At 46.2% G+C, this 20,772-nt stretch overlaps 1 long non-coding RNA gene across 1 annotated transcript; it reads left to right on the forward strand.

Moving 5' to 3' along the window:
• Nucleotides 1-1,342: 1,342 nt before the first annotated feature.
• On the forward strand, nt 1,343-9,545 carry LOC140702555 (uncharacterized). The gene is made up of 2 exons (XR_012081757.2): nt 1,343-1,832; nt 3,736-9,545. It is a non-coding gene; the product is annotated as an uncharacterized LOC140702555 (long non-coding RNA).
• The last annotated feature ends 11,227 nt before the right edge of the window (nt 9,546-20,772 follow it).

A 20,772-nucleotide genomic window follows, 5' to 3' on the forward strand; every position in this document is an offset into this window, starting at 1 on the left:
TCTGTTACAGCATCACAAGTCTCTCTGAGTGCCCTTAAACTTGTGCTGCGCCTTAGCAAAAGCAGAGAAAATGACAGCCACCACCCTCTTCTGTTGCAGCAGACAGAGCTGCCCTTGAAAAAATGCAGTCTAAAGCAGCCCTGGCATCTGTGTAAGGCTGAAGGTAGCCCTGTTGGTCTTCAGGTGGAGCTTGTATGAGCAACACAAAGGATTTGAAACATTTCTCCATTCAGGAAAGCTATGGGTTGGGAATGGATTTCATCACAAACGGCATAGGCTATTAGTCTGTCTAGCCTCATCTTGCAAACTGACTGGCAGCATTGGCTGTTCTCGATTTTCAAGTAAGATCCTTTCCCAGACCTACCTCTTATGTCCTTGTAGTCTCCCATCCAAAGTCCTAACTAGACCAGACCCTGCTTAGCTTTGGAAAGATGTGTGTGTGTGTGTGTTCTTTGTGAGCTGGTAGAGTATCAGCCAACTGTCAGTCAGAATAACAGCCAGGCTTTTGCTGGAATGACTTCATCCCACGACACACAAGCAAGGTGTTGGAGCAGGGAGGGAGAGCCCAGCCTTCCCCCATGCCAGTTCGAAATGGTTCACACCAGCACACCAGATGCAAAAGCAAAACTCTAATCGCTGTACCAGATCCGCAACACATGCTCGCCATTCTGCCGCCTCATCAAACTCCGGACGTGCCACGGCAGTTCTGCCACCCAAACGCTACGCCAGGCAGCTGTCAATCTCATCTGCATGCCAAACGGCCTGGCATTGCAGCCCCCAGGAGCTGGCCAGCCCTCCTGCCGATGGCCCCCCATTTGAAACCACACCACATGCGCAGAGAAGCCACACGGAAGGCACATGTGCCAAGCAGGACCTCTTTGTTACCCTGAGCTGGTCTGCAGGCACTGTCGCTCTTGTGTGTGTGTGTGTGTGTGTGTGTGTGTGTGTGTGTCTGTGTCTGTGTGTGTCTGTGTGTGCAAAATGGGATCTCTCCTGGACAGTGGCCTTTCTTTCTGATTTCTCTCCCTGGGCGCTGGACCTTCTCAGCTTCTTCACTGCTGTCTAGATCTCCTTTTCAATTCTGTTGTGGGTTTGTTTCCGCACATCTCCGAACCCCCCGACTGTTTTCACTCCTGATCTTTGGGCCGAGCGAATCTCAACGCATCACCTGGCCGTTGCCGCCATCTTGAGGGTTGGGGCACAGAGAGAGAGAGGGAGAGAGAGAAGAGGAAATCAGGCAGTCTTTGGCTTTCTCGATAAAGCCAAGGGAACGGATTATGGGCTCTTTAAGTCTGTCGGTGCCGTTATGTTACCTCCTCGGGTGCTGACCCATTCCCGTGTCCGTATTAGAATTGTAGAAGTAATAAATGAACAGTGGAGGGGGGGTGTAATGATGATTAGGGACTGAAATTGGCTCAGATTTACTGTGTCACTCAGGAACCGAGGGAGAGGGTGGGGGCAGAAGCGTTCGGAGCGGCCTAATGGATCCATCAACTCGTTTTGGCTGCTCAGTGGGCCGAGCAGGGTCAGCAGGCTTTCCACTGGCAGCACAAAGCACTTCAATTTTGTTAGGAAATGTATCAATTTAACTGACTTGAGCAGCACACTGAAAAACCTAATGAATCTGGACTCAATTTTCCGCCACAGTGCTTCTGCGAGCTGTCGGAAACAATGCCTGTGGTCGGGGGTGAAGGCGGCCTCGGATAGGCTGCCGGGCCTTCCTTGCCTCCATCAGGGCGCGCGGCGAAGAGACAAGGTTCCTGCCTCCCACAATCCCGGTGACAGCCCCGGACCGGGCGCTTGCCACTCTCCTAACAATGATGTCATTAAAGGTAAATTGGCCTCTATTTCAGCAGGATGATAGTGCTAATTGAGTGGGAAAATATAATACAGGGAGCTGTTGTCTGCCGTTAAAGGGAGGAGGGGGAGAGATTAAATGGCCTACAATGGCGGGTGTCAGGCATGGCAGATGTTGTGTTCTGCTGATAACGGCACTGACGTATCTCGAGCTTGTCAAGGCCGGGGGTTTTCAGAAAGACGTACAGCAAAAGGCAGCAGATGGCCTCCCGGAATGGGAATGAAGTGCTTAACTAGCCTGACGGTTGAAGGCTGCGAGTTTGTAAACAGACCAAGTCGGAGGGGTCTTATTGATCCCTCTCGCGGCCCGGCAGTGGCGCACGGCCGGACGGCCGTATGAAAGTGAAACAGAGCGCCTGGGCGTTTTGTCCAGGGCCCAAAGGGGTGTTTTTTTTCCCCTTGGAGGAAAGATGTGCCTCCACAGCAGTGGTTAGTGATCACCTGACAGACCCAACTCCAAAGCAGGGTGAACCAAGGCCCGGGTTCAGTTGGTGCTCGTGGAGGAGGGCCTGAGCTGCAGAACCTTTTCCCCCCTTTTGCCAAAAAGCGGGTGCTTGCTGCCTTTCCTTCAAGGGCCTGGAGGACCAGAAAGGAAGCAGTTCGCTCTCCAGTTGCTCCCAAATCACCAGGACAGCAAATGGAGGGTTTGTTCTCCATTTCGTGTCTAAGGTAGAGAAGGCTGCTGGCTCCAGTTCCAAGGGAGCGCTGAATCCACACCAGGTTTTAAGCCCCATTTCAAAGATGCTGTCCAAGGTGCTGAACCTATTCCACAGATAGGATGCAGCAACCCAGAGAGTCCCTATGATATTTGGACTAAAACATCAAGCAGATTCACTGCATGGAAATGGAGCCCACCAGCTAACCACTGGTTGAAAGATAAGACACCAGGGACCTGAGATCTTAGACAGCTTGGATTCCCCCCCCCCATTTCACTGAAAGATCATGTATATTCCAGAAAGATCAGAAATTAGACTCTTAGCTTGTTTCTCTCCTTCTTAAGCTCTCCACAAGGTGCCTCTAAAATAAACTACCAGTCCCCTAATCCAGTGGTCCTCAACCTCAGGCCTCCTGATGTTCTTGGACTTCAACTACCAGAAATCCTGGCCAGCGGAAGTGGTGGTGAAGGCTTCTGGGAGTTGTAGTCCAAGAACATCTGGAGGCGAAAGGTTGGAGACCACTGCCCTAATCCATTGCAGCTCCCACAGAGCTTAGCCACTCCCACTTTTTTCTGTCCTCTACAGCAGTGGTCCCCAACCTTGGGCCTCCAGATGTTCTTGGACTACAACTCCCAGAAGCCTTCACCACCACCTCTGCTGGCCAGGATTTCTGGGAATTGAACTCCAAGAACATCTGGAGGCCAAAGGTTGGGGACCACTGCTCTACAGGAGCGAAATAGCTGTTGGAACCTTCATTCTCCACAAGCATGGGATGGAAAACTCCTGGGGAGACTTTCGTTTCTTAGCCAAAGCCCGCAGAATTCTGGGAGCAGAAGCCAAAGCAATGAGGAAGTCTCATGCCAATGAGACCCCTCTCCATTTCCCAGCCCCTTTGACTCCTGATCATCAAAAGGGAGAGAAGAAGTACTGAAGAACATACATGTCTGGAAGAAAGGAGATATGCGTCCTGCTAGGTGACCGAAGCTGCATAATCACAGAGTATGTGACCACCAGTATTCTGTTTGAATCACACTGAAAATTGACTTTTTGAAACTAATCAATAATTTGTACAGCACATGTGTCTATGAACTTAAAACTATTTTCTTTGAAAAGGACAGTAGGACTGCCCTCATCCGCAGGATCCGTATCCACAGATTCACTTATCTACTGACTGAAAATACTAAATAAAAAACTCAAAATACATGTTTATATGCATTTCCAGGGCGTGTTTACCAGAACAGGCCACTAGAGAGAGCCGGAGACCATACAATGAATAGAGTTGAAGATTTCCACATTCTTCAGCATCCGCGGGGTGAGGGGGCTTGGAACTGCTCTGTGAAGTTGGGGATTTCTCTGCTTTCATGGCCTGGAAACGAAGCACGGATATGTCCCTCCGTGAGCTGGCTGGCAGCTCTGGAGAAGACGATGTCAAAATATCAAACAGGAAGTAAAGAGAAGCCTTTTGTTCCATCCACACATTGACGTCTCTGTGTTTCTGTGCTAAGTGCAAAAATTAAGTTAATAATGTTTACAACTAGAAAATTAAGATTATCCAACCTTCTTAAGGTGTTGACTTCATAATATACCCATATATATATATAATTAGTATTAATAGAGTGTCATCTAATATTCCTTCCCCCCTCACAATTTGATACAGAAGCAAAAAACAAAAACAAAAAAAACCCCAAAACACATAAAAAGACCACTGTCTCCTATATGTTTTCTTTCCCCCCTCTCATCTCTTTCCCCACACATCCACCTCACACTTCATTTTCCTCCCGGCTTCTCTTCTTATACTGTTTTGCATTAATAACTACAGCGTTGCCTTTCCTATTTTTCTTTGCCTGGATTTCTGCAGTAATTCAGCCTTTTTTAATCAAGCCTAATTCGGGCTTCACGTTCCTTGCAGAACAAACTTCCCTATTTTGACTGCTCTTATTACAAAGCATAATTCCAAGCCACCTTATAACTCATCTTACTGCCTACTCAGAAGGAAACCAAATTGAATTTTATTATGACTCTGCTGATGTGTGGCAACAGGGCTGCGGTTTCTATTTTGCACCAGAAACATTATAAGATACCAGAGAAAATTAATAAAATGAGAAATGCTTCATGACTTCTGGTCCAGCGTTCTGATTATCACCGTGGCCACTTTCAGGGCTTTCCCTATTTGTCTCCAGGACCTGGCCTCAAAGGTATACTGCCCCTGATGCTGGAGGGTCTATTTCGCTATCCTTGCAAATAGGTTGGACTTCTTTTATGACTCACCCATTCTTGCTCTCATTCTCAGTTAGCTTAATTTTAATTGTATTTTAATTGTTTTATCTTTTTGTTGTACTTTAATTGTATTTTAATTTTTTTAAGCCACCCAGAGACCTTTGGGTAGGGTGGGCGGCATATAAGTTAAATAAATAAATAAATAAATAATGATTTGACAACCAGGACATCATCACATGGCGAAACCTAATAGGTTATGAAGCACCAGGATGCTGTGATCCCTGGCTGGCTAGGATTGTGTCCTTCTGGCTACAAATCTGAGAAAACTATAGCACTAGCCAAGGGAGGCATGTCTGTAGAAGAGGGCTGCTTACTTGCTTACTTGTCTGTTGACACAGAGGTAGCAAAATTTGCTACCAATTAAAATTGCTATCTTGTCGGTTCCAAAATGTACACTGTTAAGTCTCTGGCACAACAGCAGGAGAGTTTGGATAAGTTTGTTTCTTTGAATGACAGCCTACCAACTCCCCAGTAGCCATGATGCCTAAGAGCCAACCTTGATTTCCAGCTTATAAGGCTGTCCATGAAGAAAACCCAAGCTTAGATGGAAATGTAGACAGACACTGGCTGGGCACAGGGGAACTGTCTTTTGAGGAGACAGGCCAGCATTTAAAGTAATCAAGAATGATTCAAATGACAGGTTTGTGTGGTGTTTGCTAATTTACTTGAGATTCATTTCTAGGAACAGCTGGCTCCATCCCAGCAGGAACGATACTGGCACACGCCCGCCTGCTGCCAGGCAGACGGGCTACGGGTACAGCTGTAGTTAAAGTTCAGGAGGCTTGATTTTCCTGGCCACTGAAAACCCGTAAAACTTCTCAGGAAGACCCACCTGGAGGAAACAACCATCTAAGCTGATGCAAGAGCAGTTTGTGGCGCAGCGAAACCATTTTGCTCGCTCCTCAAATTCTCACTTGTATATCAGAGCGGGGCCTGATTTTAAGAAGATTCACATGTCAATGTCTAATTAGATAATGGCATGAGATAATGAAAGTGACACCTTAGAATTTAGTATGGATTGAAAATGAAAGGCCAGTTGCCCAAGTACGTCCCTACAGGCCATGCATGCTGTCCAGAGCAAGAAAGAAAGCAGGGTTCAGCACCAAATTCAGCATCATGAGCTGATTGTTCTGTGTCTGGGAATGCAATAAGAAAATTTATGCAATTTTTTCAGTATATGAAGACCTATACAGAAGAGATGAGAGAATGATGAACTCCTTTGAAGAGGAAGCCTATAATAAAGAACTTGCAGTTCTAGAAAGTGAAATGAAAGCTGCTCTGAAAGCACTAGGGACAAAAAAATCACCAGGGATAGATAAAATGCCAATAGAACTTATTTCAAGCCGCAGAGACTGTCAAAATCCTAACAAGTATATGTCAATAAATATGGAGAACAAAATACACACTTTTTTCAAAATAAATAAATAATTTTATTTCCCCAAATTAAAATCATACCTATGTTGGGAGAATATATGAAGAAGAGAGATGGATGTTGTATAAAAAGAGGAATTAACATGAGTTCTCTGAAGGTTGTTCTTTCTGGATGTCACAACCCATAAGATAGTGCACAAGACTGCAAATCAAAACTGCCCGCTTTTTAAAAATTTATGATATATATCATGTACAGTATAAACTTACATATTCATGTATTTATTTTTCACCTTTTTTAAAAATATGACCCATTTTAAGATAAAAATGTTTCCAGCCATAGAGCACAGTATCAGTAACTATACAGGTACTAGCCAGTCAACCCTTTGCACAGCCACTGTTTTCTATTAATGTGGACAACTGTTTACTTCCTAGTTTCAAGAAATCAGGCATGGTTATGAAAAGATGCATGTAAATGGAACATGATCTTGGGACCGTTGTAGATAACAAGCTGAATATGAGCCAACAGTGTGATTCGGCTAGAAAAAAGACAAATGCTATTTTAGGCTTCATTAACAGAAGTATAATCTCCAAATCCCACGAGGTTCTAGTTTCCCTCTGTTCAGCATTAGTTAGGCCTCAGCTTGAGTATTTTGTCCAGTTCTGGGCATTGCACTTCAAGAAGGATGCTGACAAATAGTGAAAAGGACAGAGGAGGGCAACAAGGGGGGGGGGCTGGAAACCAAATCCTATGAGGAAAGACTGAAAGAACTTTGCATGTTTAGCCTTGAGAAAAGAAGACTCAGAGGAGATACGATAGCACTTTTCAAATGCTTGAAAGGCTGTCATTCAGAGTTCTCAACCATCCCAGCGTGCAGGACATGCAACAATGGGCTCAAGTTAGAGGAAGCCAGATTTTGGTTGAGTATCAAGAAAAACATCCTCACTGTTAGAGCAGTATGACAACAGAGCCAGTGACCTTGGGAGGTGGCACGTGCTCCAACACCGGATGCATTCAAGAGAAACGTAGACACCCGCCTGGCAGATATCCTTTGATTTGTATTCCTGCATTGAGCAGGGGGTTGGACTCGATGGCCAACTTCATTATTCTCTGATGAGATTATTCCAAAGCGTCCACACTGCTCTGCAGGTGTTACATTGCCTCCCACATCCACCACCACCCCCAAAATGGCAGGTCAAGGAGCCGGCTTGGTCTAGCTTCTCTCTTCTGCCTGACCGGAGCATCCTTTATCAGCTTCTGGCATCCCTAGGCCAGCTTCTTGGGCCAGCCAAGGCCTGTATCTCCTTCCCTGTTTGCACAGTCTGCACACACCAGTGGAGATCCATGAATAATAAGAGCAGCAATAACCTTGAGATTGTTTGTGTCTGCTCCAGTGGGCACTGCATGGGGATGCTCATTCATTTTGCCAGTGTCGAGTTCTTCTTTGCTTAAGGTGGCACAGCAGAGGAAGACAGAGACTGGAAATTCCCCACCACCACCACCACCATGCACTCACTTCATTTCTCTCTAAGAGCTGGACCTTTTGGTTTTATACCCGTCTCATCCGAAACTGGCTCTCCCATTCCTCTGCTTCAGGTCGCATCAACTGTCTGATCCACAAACTCGTTCTAACCTTTGGGGAAGAGGGAAATGGTTTGCTTTCAAGGAATCAGTTTTTTGGGGTGTGTGTGTGTTTGGAGACTGCCTTTATCCATTCACGCCAACAATTTGGCCAGCTCTGGGGGAGAGAGTGGATTGAGATGGGTGCCTATATTGTAGCTCAATTGTTCCCAACTGTGGATCACCCAGGTGGTCTTGGGCTACAATTCCCAGACACCTTCACCACCAGCTGTGCTGGCCAGGGTTTCTGGGAGTTGCAGTCCAAGAAAACCTGGATTACACAAGATTAGGTGCCTATCAGCTACACAGCTTATTTTCCTCGTATCCACAAGGACTGCCTTCGTACAGTACCTGTACAGACATCAGCTAGTCGTCCTTCATTTGGTATCTCAGTACTTCTTGCTATGTTTGCTGATGCATATGAACAGCTTGGTTGCTCTGTATTGCATGACTCAGCAGCTCCATCCCTTGGAGTCCCCCATTCCTGATGACTCAGCACTTATTCCAGGTCATGTCTATGCATGCCTCACTTCAGAGCTCAACAGACCCATCATCTGAGGACTTCCAGTCTCAAGGGATGACTTGCTTGTGAGTATGGGCCATCACCTAGCATTTGCTGGGCTTTCAGTTGACTCCTGTTGGCCCTGGTTACTTACCTCCTCATGGGCAGGAGAACTGTAATACCCAGGATCCTTATAGTCTCTGCAATTTGCCGTGGCTAACTGACAAAGAGCTGGTGCGCACCTTGGTCGCATGCTGAGGCACCACCATCAAGACATACTCCGGCACCTGTCAATTAGTCACAATTAGCCACTGTAAATTATACAAACCTTACTTGAACACCCGTTCTCCTCTGTGTCTCAACAATCTTGTCTGTGTGGGATTAATGTGGCAGGTGGTTGGCACCATCAGGATGTGGTCCTGGATGAAACCGATAGTCGTCCAAGCAGGAGCAGATGTTTGGGTGTAGAACGAGGTCCACAATACATGGCCATAGGCTAAATAAGGATTTGGGTTCTCAAACACAAATGGGTGTCATGTACAGTCCTTGTTGTAACCTACCCCATAGAGTCATTCTGAGGATGAAATGAGATTACCCCACGTAGGTTCTGTGGAGGAAGGACAACATAAAATGTAGATGGTTGTTGTGGGTTTTTCAGGCTCTTTGGCCGTGTTCTGAATGTTGTTCTTCCTAACGTTTTACCAGTCTCTTTGGCCGGCATCTTCAGAGGACAGCACTCTGTGCTCTGGTGTAGTTGGCTTGGGAGTGGAGTATTTATGGCTGTGAGATAGGCTTTTGTCCTTTTCAGGAGATGGGTGATTACTCCACTCCCAAGCCAACTACACCAGAGCACAGAGTGCTGTCCTCTGAAGATGCCCATGGCCACAGAGACTGGTGAAACATTAGGAAGAACAACCTTCAGAACACGGCCAAAGAGCCCAAAAAACCCACAACAACCATTAGACCCCGGCCGTGAAAGCCTTCGCGAATACATAAATATATCATACAATTGACCCTAAACAAGCAAATCCCACCAACCCAGTGGAGTTACTTCAAACTCTTATCTCTCTGCACCCTTTTGGGCTCGTGCCGAGTACACGGCTGGCGGAGCCAATACCTTGTGAGCCAGCCGAACGGGGAAACCATAATTGTTCCAATTCTTTTTATGTCCTCAAAGCTATTAGATCCATGTAGCTCCCCATCAAGCTGTGTTTGGTATAAATAGAGAAGGTTTCACCAAGTGGAAAGCGCCTTTAATGGAAAAGACCGTTTCTTCTCCTCCTCAGATGTTTGTCCCCATCGCGTTGTTATTTAAAGTTGGATTGTAGGAGGTGGTGGAAGAAGAAGAAGAAGAAAAAGAAGAAGAGGAGGAGGAAGGGGGAGTGAGTTTAAAAAAAAACAACACCAGCAGACAGCTTTGGTTTGGAAGCCGGAGGACAGGAAAAGTTAGAGATATTTATTTGACAGGGTCAAGGTTGGCGCTTTCTCTTTCTTTTTCCCCAGGTCCCATAGGTGTTAGACTGAGAGACATTTAATCGAGGGAGTAGCGGTTTCATATCTATAACAAAAATCAAATAATGCAAGATGATTTACTCCCCCTAGCAACCGGGGAGCTTACCCTTAGCAACCAGCCTAGCCTCAGGCAGCGGTGTAATCAGCTTGAAAATATTTCAATTATTGTGTTGATTTTAGTGGATTTGAGAAGCGCTGTGCGGAGAGACCAGGCACATTCTACCCACGACCTGGAGAGGAAGATATTGATTTAAACAGGTGTCAGAAAGGAAAAGTGGAGTAAATTTAAATGCAGTTGGAGAACGGGAGGCCGCTGAATGCGGTTCAACGTGGGGGTGACATTTTGCTCATTGCCTTGAATGAAAGTGACTCAACTGAACTAGAAATTTCACCTTGAAAATCATCTCCCATCGACACAATCAAGGGAGAGGCGTCCGCCGTCTCTTTACCTCAGGCTGCAGGGAGAGGCTCAGAGTGGTTATGGGGTGGGTGAGGACGGCTGCCGGCTGGCACTTGGGATTTCACCTAAAGTCACTAGAAAACAGTATTTAGAAGCACGCTTGCAAAGGTTAGCAAGATGTAAGGAGAGGTCTGGGCTCGTTAGAAAAATGCTGCGATTTGGGGCTGAATTTTCATTCACCCGTGGATCAATTAATGTGATTTATGGTGTTGTGTATGCCTCTGCGTAAACGAGATTCTCTGTAAATGAAAATTAGAAATATGCAATTAAGCAATGAACAAATAATTAGAACGTGGAAGCAGCACGAGGAGTGGAAAACTCATAAAATCAATGGACGCATGTCTTCAAACTTTCAGTGTTGGAAAATTCCCAAACCTACTAGGGCACACCTGCTCAAACCCATCCTGTAAGGGCGTGGGAGGCATTTTTAAAAAAAGGTTTCACCTGGCTTAAAAAAACCACACAGATGTGAATTCTTCCATGGAGCTAACACTTAGAAGGCCCTGTTGCGGCAGCTCCTTGGCACTGGCGCTCAAAAAATTGCTTCCAACGATGTGGGGATCTGTGGTACAGTGTTACAACAGCCAGTCTTATCCTATAGCAGCAGAGCTCTGTACCAGAGAATCCAAACTGCCTCGCCAGTCTACAAATTCCCAGGCTCTATAAGATGGAGTCACTGGAGGTAAAGTAATATTCAGCTACTCAATACATGTTTCATCAGATGAGAATTATGTAGTTGGAATGGAACCAAGGGTCATTTTATCCAATCCTTGATCAAGGCAGAAAGTCCAAAGGTCAATGAATCCATGATACATATCCAGTCCCCTGCCTTGAACAGGCTAGATCAGCAGGACATTCTTCCTAATGTTTAGGTGGCATCTCCTTTCTTGCAGTTCAAATGCTGTCCTTGTGATCCTACACTCTGGTTGAGGTCTGACACTCAGGAAACAAGATTGCTCCATCTTCTGAGTGCCAACCGTTGAGATATCTGAAAACGAGTCTCCTCTCAGATCTCAGTTTTGTCTTTCCCAGGCTAAACATGCCTGACTTCTTCTATGGTCCCTCAAAGGGACCAGTTTCCAGGCTCTTCACCAGCTCTGTTGCTCCATCATGCTACACCACCCTTGTGTAATGTGGAAACACAGCATCTTCATGAGATGATTTGGCGGGAGGCTGTCTGGTCTCAAGTCACAGCCTTCAGGGTTGCTGAATGCTGGGTGGTGCCACAAAGCTCCAGCCGGAAGCCCTGGAGATCACCTGCCACTCCACGTGTCCCTTGAAGGAGTTTTGAGATCTTCTACATCAGTGGTTCCCAACCTTGGGTGCCCAGATGTTCTTGGACAGCAATTCCCAGAAATCCAGCACATCTAGTGGTGAAGGCTTCTGGGAGTTGTAGTCCAAGAACATCTGGGCACCCAAGGTTGGGAACCACTATTCTACATGGAACTGTACAACTTCACAGAAACCTCTTGGCCTTGTGCAATCAGCTGACACCCCCCCCCAAAAAAAACCCCAACAACCTCTTAGTAGGGCTAATATAAGACTGGTCTTCAGTATCAACCTTTCCATCAGTATTGTCTCACCTAGCTTACTTAATGAATTTGATACAAAATCAGAGAAAAACATGCTATCTGTGCACGTATTTGCCTCCATGTTAATAACAAGCGGAGAAGCTGGGGCCAATCTGCATACACAGAAGCCCTCTGCTATTAACATAATTTGCATTTAAATCTGTTGGAAACTGGGACACAGTTGGTGGGCAGGATGCCTTCTTGATCCGAGGACATTTTGTGCTATTTTGGAGGATGTGCAAGTTGTGCAGCCAAAGGCTACGGAACACACACACACACACAAGCCCAAAACAACATCTGTGCCAAAACAGTGTCAAGGCTAGCATTATAAGATGATGAGTTACCTCATACCAACAGGGTAGCAGCTTCCGTCAATGCTGATTCCAGAGATTCTTAGAATGATGTAGTGCAAAGCTGATGTGAATGTGTCCTGTTGTTGGTGTTGGCTACGCTTGCAGGATGCCAAGCTGGATTCTGAGGATGTCAGCCTATAGCAGCTAGGTCTCTGACCACACGAAGAAGGAAACTGCAATCATGTTATGAAGAAGTTATCGGTCAGTAGTTAGCAGACGGCCTGATGTTCTCAGAGTCAGATATGGATAGACAGCACCATGGACAGTTCCAAGGTAGCATAAAGACTGTTCCAGCAGAAATTGAAGTTCCATCCATTAGGGAACCCTAATCTGCTTTTCCTGAGGTGCTTTTTACTCTCATCGTCCCTAAGTTTGGCCATACTGGTGACGGACGTTGTAGATCAAACATTGGGAAGAACCAAGATTGGCCACAAGACCCTAGAGCAGGCCTGACTCGATGCCAGTGAAGACCTGAATTAATTTTAATCAAGCTGGTTTCAACTTATGGTGACCCTTTTCAAGGTTTTCTATATTTCTCAGAAGTGGTTGGCCCTTCCCTTCTTCTGGGGGTGCTCTCAGAGTGGGAAGCTTCCTCAAGGCCATGCAGGCTGGCTTTTCTCCTGAAGGGCACAGGGAGGAACCAAACTCACAACCTCTGTCTCCACAACCAGATCTCTCTGAGCTTCAGAAGGTGTCAAAAGGACCCGGTTCCATGATAAAGTCTTGTTTTACAACACCAGTGTATCACAGCTAGGTTTTCTCCCTGCATTCTCAAATGTGAGCAAGGGAGCAGGAGATGACTTTGATTCTTTACTTGTAATGGTTGCACATAAAGAGAACAGCAATTTTTTGAGAGGGGTCATTTTTCTCGTCCCAAATTTGGCACTAACCCCTGAGCCCCGCTGCCTTATTTTTTTTTTATTTTTTTTTTTACAAACATGAGAGTTGACAACATGGCCTTCAGAAGCGCCCTTTCTTCCAGGTCTTTAAAAACAACAACCAACAGAGCAGAAACACATTTCCTAACAGTGACTCCTCGCCAAGGGTACATTAAAGCTTTCGTCCTTAATTCCACAACATTTTTATACGGCGTCACTGATCAAACCGAGTTTGAAAGGAGCCTCCGGATGGTTCGCCCTGTTGTCCGGGCTTTGTGTCTGTGACAGTTTGTATACAAAGCACTTATCACCTGCTTTCCACTACAATAAGCAAACAGTCCAGGGTGTAGGGATGACTCCGGCTGTGGTGCAGACTTGATGGGATCGATAGGAGAGGAAAAATAAATGTCACAACCGCTCAAAGGCCTCGTTCCTTCCTTTGTCGCAAAACGGCCTCACCTGTCAACTTGACGCTCTATGGCGGTACAAACCTATGGTCCTGTGGATTTGATCCTTATTGGGAGAGAAAAGGGAGGAAAGGTATTTATCTTCCCTTTCAGTTTTAGACACAGGCAACCTGGATCGCCTTCCACTGCCCCCTACAGACAACCAAATGGCAACACAACATTTCAGTGGTTGGGTAAAAATGTTCCACTCGTGTTTACTGGTGAGCTTAGAGACCATCTGATCCCACTGGCCATGCTATCCGGTGAATTCTGGGCATTGAAGTCCAAAAAGTTACTCTATTAGTTCCGGACTGGATTACTTCAACTCACAGAGTCCAGCTGCAAAGCCCCAAGAGGAAGGCCAAGGTAAAAAGTTGGCATATGATCTGTTAGCTGGTTCGTACATGACTGCCTGGATAGCTCCGTGAGTTAAGTACCTGGCCAGAGGTTGGGCGTCTGATTCCCCCACTGTGTCTCCTAAGGGAAGAGCCAGCCTGGGTGGCCTTGGGCAAGCTGCACAGTTCAAGGCGATCCCAGAAGAAAGGAAAGGGGAACCTCTGTGGAGTATGCCTAAAAGCCCTTGAAAAGGTTCACCAAAGGTCAGAGTTGACTCAATGGTACATCATTGTCATTAGCCCATAGATGCTGATGATTATGCTTGGTTTCAATGAAAAGATGGCAGCTGAATTCATGGATTAAGTCCACTGAAACCTTATTACGTGTGCAGGGGAAACTGACATCTTTGTCCAGGGTGTTTGACCTGCAACACGTCATTCACATGTGGCAGTCCCCTCCTGATGGTGCATTTCTCAAGTATTGAGGAAGCATGCACAAACCAATGCATGGGAAAGTGAGTGTTCTGACTACAGGCCCGCAAATCCCCCAATGAAGCATATCCAGGGTCTGTGCTGGACGGCAAAATTTGGCAGCTGTCATCCAAAACAGAACAAGATGTGACATAAACCACTGTGGTTGGTTCCAGAGGCAAGAATGAGGAGAACACTGGTTCTACTTCAAGGGAGGGGGGATAGCCCTCCAGTTGCTCGGACAAAAAATGTTATTGTGTTCAGCCCCTTTTAAACTGCATGCTTCCCATGGCTTCCAAACACAACCTTCTTGAAACTGCCAAGAAGGAAGTAGAATCCCTGGAATGGACTTCCCATGTCTGAGTCTGTTGTGGGGATCCGTGGTGTCTCCCAATCCGCCCTCACCACAATTTTCTTATCATCAGCAGCAATTTTTTTCACGCTTATTCAATGACCAAGGTAAACCACTTCTCCTTCCCCCATCCTCCCAACTCTCTCTCTCTCTCTCTCTCTCTCTCTCTCTCTCTCTCTCTCTCTCTCTCTCTCTGCCAACAGTTCTCACTTCTTTGGGTTCAGTTTCAAAAGTGGCATTTTGGAGCTTATCGCTCGCCATTTCTAAACAGGAATATCGCTTCTTGTTCAAACGGCTTGGCTCGTTTCAAGACCCTCTCCGAGGAACAAGAACGCCAGCACGATCTTTGGAGAGTTAAGGGCCAGGCGTTATCTTCAAAGAGGGGAGGGTATTACGCCGACGCAGCTCTGCCTCTTGTCCTGTATAATCAACTCTCTCCTTGACTTCTAAGTCAAACGTATCTGTCTCCCGTGGTGGGGGGGAGGGAGGGAGGATTCATTAAATTGGGGCAGGGGAGGCAGACTGCCACTTACGCATCACCCCCAAAGCAGAACAAAAGCGTGGAAAGAGAATGCTGGTTTGCATCCAAGTTGCACAGGGCTAATGTATGGAAATACTGTCGTGTCAACAGAAAACAACACATCTCAACATAGCGAAGTACACTGGAATCAGGTGACGTGTGTTCTTAATGCCCAGTTGATTGTTCAGAGCTACCTTAGACCTTGAAGGCTCAAAGTGGCTCTTCCATCTCAAGGTTGTGCACTTTCAGGCCAAATCACTTCAAACAGAGCAAATATGGTACACTGTGTCTCAGCCCTATGCCAGTGTGTTATCATGGACAGAGTGATGGACTCGGGAGACCTTGGTTTTGAATCCTGATGAGAACTCGCTGGAGATGTGGAACTGGTAAAGCCATTCCTTTAAAATGATCTCACTTACCTTGAAACTCCTGTTAGGATGGCTATAAATCAGTTCCGACTTGACAGCACATTACATAACATCTCTCAGCCCTGGGGCTGAACTAAATTCACAGTGGTTCTGAATTGAATTAAAAGCATTTAAAAGCCCATTAAAATTACAGTACCCTCTGTACGTCTCTTTCTCAGCAGCCAGACAGTTGCTAAAAGCCCACCTGAATAAAAAGGTCTTTATTAGGCATAACATTTTTTTTCAGATTTTTTTTGGACTACAAACCCTATAATTCTCCACCTGGCACACTTGTATCTACTGGTACTTCGATGCCGCTCACCTGGAGAAAAGGCCGAGCTGAGCAATCTTCAAGGCTTAGCACAGGCCACCTTCCTGTACAGAAAGATAGGTCCCAGGTAGCACTGGGGCAGCTTCCTTTCTCTACAGGAAGCTAGGCCTGAGTTTCCTGTGCAGGTGTGGTTCTTTCAGGTTGGGAACCAGAATGGAGAATTATGGGATTTATAGTCCAAAAAAATCTGAAAATCCCATGTCTGGCCTTTACTTTCCAGGACACCCAGAACAGGGCCAAGCTCCTCCTCCCAGGGTTTCACAACCTGAGAGCAGACACCAAGAAGGCCCTGTGTCCTACAACCTGCAAACATGTTTCGTACCTCATAACCTACAATAGGGACGTAGCAATCTGCCTTGTCCCAAAAGAAGAGGTTCATGGGGCCCCATCTTGTGAACCACAACTCTGATTGTCAGTTGTCCTCCATTGCTTCTGCCGCTGGTCTTTAGCCCCACCTGCCTTTTCAAGGGAAGTGAACCTGCCCTCTTCCACCAGCAAAGTGTGTGGTCCACTACAAAGCTTTTGGCCCCTTTCCTGAAGCCCTTTCAATACCGACAGGTCCCGTTTCCAAAGCCATCCGTCACATGGGCCGGAGAGAGGCTGCTGTCCAAAGAGCACAATTACACACATCTCCCCGAGGCGCAGGAAACTAGCCGCGCGGTGCCTTGGACCCCAGCCCTTGATTCTCTGCCGTGTGGCCGGCGTCACAGCCTGAGCGGTAGCCAACGGCCGCCACCACGGTCGGTTTCAAGCCGGTGCCATTTCACCTCTCCCCGCCAGATCCCACTGCCAAAATGTAAGCAAATACTCTGGGGTGGTTAATTAGAAACATCGCTCGCCGAGGCCTCGCGGACCCGCATCGGCTGTGGAAGAAAGCCCAATGTTTCCTTAACCCAGAGCACACCAAAGACAGCTAGGCATGATTCCAGGGGCTTAGGATCAGAACAACGACTAAGTGGTTATCAGAACACAGTGTCCTAAGTTGCTTTCAAGCCCCTGCTCACGCTTTGTCTCTTCCTCCCTCCCTCCCTCCTTCTTGTTTTTCTCGCATTTCATGGTCAGTGTTCTCCTACCATTACTGAGGCTTGGCGCACAACTGGCTTTCTCTGCGCCTGGAATAGCTGCCAGTTGCTAGCTTTTTGACCCACAGTGGTTACAAGCCCTGTTTTCTTTTCTTCTTCTTTTCTTAAACTAAACTCCTCAGCCATGCATGAAGATGGAAATTCATTTCTCATTATAGAGTTCCCAGCCCTGCAGAAAGGGCATCGCCTCAACCAGGTCTTCAACACGCTTCTTGAAATGCCTGCACACGTCTTCTCCCTAATTCTTCTTCTTGATTTGCTAAAACTCTGGATTTTTGGAACATAAACACTTTGGGAGTGCAAATGGACCGTTCGGTCTTAGAAAAATGTTTGTGCAGCATCGGGCCTCCTCATTGAGAGGGTCAACATAGGAAGAGAGGCTCTGCTTTTGTGGAAGCCAATCAAAACACCTCCCTAGTTAGAGAAGGGTATGTGGGATGAAAGAGCGGGGTGTTTTCTAATTTTCTAGCTCAACTCTGTCTGAGCCACTCAACAAGTGATTTATTATCAACCAGAATACTTTTTCTTCATTGTCAAATGTTACATATGCAGCTTTCAAATGGCAGGTGTGGGCTTTGACTCCTCTAAACCAGGAATTAGAAGCCACCCTGCTTGATCTCCTAATTCAAATCCCTGTCTTCCTGCAGCCTTCAGAACTAGATGTAACAGCAGCTGCCCACTGCCCTGGCTATTCTAAAATACTATGGTATTTACAATGAACTATGAGGAACCTTATCTATTCATTCATTCATTCATTCATTCATTCATTCATTCATTCATTCATTCATTGCCACCTTCTGTACAGTACTAACAAGAGTTAGCTGGAGCGACACCGTTGCTGCCTTCTCTGACAGTGTCACCATCAACTCCCACTGCTGCCCAGTGGCTGCCTTGAAGAAGGTGGATACACCTTAGTCTGATGTCTAAAAAATAATAATAAATAAACTGTATACTGCTCAAATTAGTGCTAGGCACAATTCTTTGTGGTTTACATTTTAAAAAATAAATAAATATAACAACTCTAATCAAAGGATCAAATAAAGCAAGATAATCGAGAAATCAAGAAAGAATACAACTGTGAATAAAACTGAATAGACATAAACAATGGCAAGGCAGTGGCAAAATCTGAGAAAACGTTCAACCGAGGATACCCCATTAGGCTTCTTATTATTATTTATGTTGTCCTCTTCCATATGCGTTGTCTCTGACGCATTTTTGGTATCACTTGGCAGGACAAAGTTCCAAATAGAGTAGTCCTAGAATGAGCTGGAATTTTCAGCATGTATACATTACTGAAACAGCGACGTCCACATTGGCTTGGGTGTGTTGTGAGAATGGCTGATGGTCGGATTCCAAAAGACCTCCTGTATGGAGAATTAGTGCAGGGAAATCATCCCAGAGGGAGACCACAGCTGTGATATAAGGACATCTGCAAGTGGGATCTGAAGGCCTTAGGAATGGACCTCAACAGATGGGAAACCTTGACGTCTGAGTGTTCAGCTTGTAAGCAGGCGGTGCATCACGGCCTCTCCCAATTTGAAGAGACACTTGTCCAGCAGGCCGTGGCAAAGAGGCAGTCCCAAAACAAGCAAAACCAGGGAGCTGGACATGGGACAGATTGTTTTTGTCTTCAATGTGGAAGAGATTGTCAATCTCGAATTGGCCTCCTCATCCACACTAGACGCTGTTCCAAGACCTCCATACAGAGCACACTACCATAGTCTCTCGAGACTGAAGGATGCCTACTACCACTACCTCTTCAAGGCAGGGAAAGAAGGGTTTGGGGTGTATACTTTAATGCCATGAAGGGTTCTGAATGTGAGTGAAGCCGAGAGCAATGCTATCCGGAAGCCAGGTTCCATTATGACTCTGGACTCCTAGCAGGGTCAACTAAGGTGGAAGGGTCACAACTGAGATATCAGACTAAGATGTATCCACTTTCTTCAAGGCAGCCCCTGGGCAGCAGTGGCAGCTGATGATGACACTGTCAGAGAAGGCAGCAGCAGTGCTACTCCAGCTAACTCTTGTTAGTATTGTACAGAAGGTAGCAATGATCGGCCCCTGCTGAAATTTCCTTACCATGAAAACCTTACTTGCAGGGAAGGGATTTCAAAACTTTAATTCACTTGCCTGCACTTGGAAGTCCAGCTGGGACTGAACCTACTTTTGTGGGGATTCAGTACCTGATTTTGCTGCTCATGTAGGTTCAGAAATCAGATCGAGGAGAAATAAAGGCATTGGTTGGCTGCCAAAAGCTCCTGAGTGCATTTTTCTATTTCCTGGGAGGTCAAGCATCAGAGAAGCTCCTATTATTTGGGTAAATAAATGTCAGGAGCTGAAAAACCTGCTATGTTCTTGCTTTAGGTATTTAACTTGATCAAAAGATTAAAGTGTACAGAAGCCATATTGAAAGAGTGTGAAGTTTCATTATATGATATGCTAAGAGGTAGGCATGGTAAAACAAACTGCCGGCAAATTCAAAGGAAGGGGGGGGGGGAAGACCCAGCGTAGTATTAGATGGAGGAGCAAATGAAGAAAGACAGAGAAATGACAGAGCGGTTATGAAATTTATAAAATCTGATCTGAGCTAGATCATGTTAAGAAAAGCGAAAGTCTTCCTCCACTGAGAATGAGCCAGGGAATCCTTTTTTCGCTTAGTGTTGTGTCTGTGCTGAGGAATTATCAACACTTCCAACAAGTTCATTTCTTTCTTTTCATCTCTCCCTTCACTCTTTTTGGCTCCAAAGTTAGAGAAGTGCCTAGTACTTTAAACGAGGATAAGTGACATATACCCAAATGAGGCTGGCTGGCTGGTCGGTTGGTTTGGCTCAAAGTGAGGCGTAAATCAGCTCCACTTCAGTGAGGTGCTGGATCCAGCACCATGGACAGGGACATAAATCTCATGCTCAATCCCACAGCAGATGTAAGGTGTCCATGACAGTGGAGTCAACCGAAAACCGGGAGCACCGTTGCCAGCCTTTGTAGACAGAAAGTAGGAAATCCTGAATCCTGAGGCCATATCTGGCCCTCCAGGAACTACCTATGGCCTTCTAGAGTTCCCTGAGAAGCTACACCCCTTACTATGTCATGCCCTCATGGGTCAGATACCCCTCCAAGGTATCTGTCTGGATTTTTACTCCCTTCTAAAAGGATAGCCTACATCTCTCCTAAGGTGTGGCTGGAAGCAGTGAGAGTTTTAGTATTATTATTATTATTATTTTTGCTCCCTTTTGCTTTGGCCCCTGCTCATCCCTGGAATGCAACTCTTGAGAACTTTCCAGGACCTGAATTCAGACATAGGCTGGGAGAGTTTCTCAGCCCTTCTGGTCAGCTTGGCGGACTGTTGGCCAAAGACTGTGATTCAGGCAGCTTCTGTGGGTGCCCTAGGACTTGCAGGAGATGTTCACGGGCCTGGGACACATAGGCAAGGATCACAAAGAAATATGCCCATGAGATCCAGTTATACAGACACAGGTGGGTTTCAGATTTCAGGGACACCCAAAACATGTTCTTAATGCCAGTCCTTGACACGGTTTTGCCAGGAGTTCGATTCTTTAAGCTGTTTTCGTCTTGCAGAAAGTGAGCCGATGAGAATGCCAAGGGGGAGGGGAGAGCATCTTGGCTGCCTCCTTATGCACCACACATCTGGAGCAGTTGTGCGATCTCTGTCCATTTACAGAAGAAGCAAAACCCTTCTGCCCAGCAATTCTATGAATATCTTACATGTGATATTCCCATGAGCGTATCCACTGACAATGTTCATCTCTGCCCTC

The sequence above is a fragment of the Pogona vitticeps genome, chromosome 13 (assembly GCF_051106095.1).
Source record: "Pogona vitticeps strain Pit_001003342236 chromosome 13, PviZW2.1, whole genome shotgun sequence".
Classification (NCBI taxonomy): Eukaryota; Metazoa; Chordata; class Lepidosauria; order Squamata; family Agamidae; genus Pogona; species Pogona vitticeps.